Below are 658 nucleotides of genomic sequence, written 5' to 3' on the forward strand. Positions count from 1 at the left end.
ACAGTAATTCAGATTGGAAAGGACCTTCAGCAGGTCTCCAGTCCAAATTCCTGCTCAAAGCAGGGTCAAAACTGAATTCAGACCAGGTATAATGTCTTATTATGTTCCTCGAGTTCAACCCCAAAAAACATCAGCAGCATCTTTTTATGGTTCCTGAATCTGAAATAATTTAGCTTGAATTTTAGTTAGCAACGGCACCAATTCTTCAAAAATGAGTGGCATGCTCAACAGCATGTTTTTCCACAAATAACTACTTCAAGGTTAAACAAGGTTATAAATCTAAATAAGACATAATCCACAGAATAGTCTCTCTCAATTATACTTAGAATCATAGAATCATTTAGATTGGAAAAGACCTTTAAGATCATCGAGTCCAACCGTTAAGCTAGCACTGCCAAGTCCACCACTAAACCATGTCCATAAGCACCACATCTACACGTCTTTTAAATACCTCCGGGGATGGTGACTCAACCACTTCCCTGGGCAGCCTGTTCCAGTGCTTGACAACTCTTTTGGTGAAGAAATTTTTCCTCACATCCAATCTAAATCTCCCCTGGCGCAACTTGAGGCCATTTCCTCTTGTCCTATTGCTAGTTACCTGGGAGAAGTGACTGACACCCACCTCGCTACAACCTCCTTTCAGGTAGTTGTAGAGAGC

General features: G+C 41.2%; 1 protein-coding gene across 1 annotated transcript in view; it reads right to left on the reverse strand.

The window, feature by feature from the left end:
• GPC5 (glypican 5) overlaps positions 1–658 on the reverse strand; it is a 137,887-nt gene that overhangs the window by 131,809 nt on the left and 5,420 nt on the right. The gene's annotated exons all lie outside the window — the stretch shown is intronic.

This window comes from Pygoscelis adeliae, unplaced genomic scaffold (genome assembly GCF_000699105.1).
Source record: "Pygoscelis adeliae isolate BGI_AS28 unplaced genomic scaffold, ASM69910v1 Scaffold18, whole genome shotgun sequence".
In the NCBI taxonomy this organism is placed as follows: Eukaryota; Metazoa; Chordata; class Aves; order Sphenisciformes; family Spheniscidae; genus Pygoscelis; species Pygoscelis adeliae.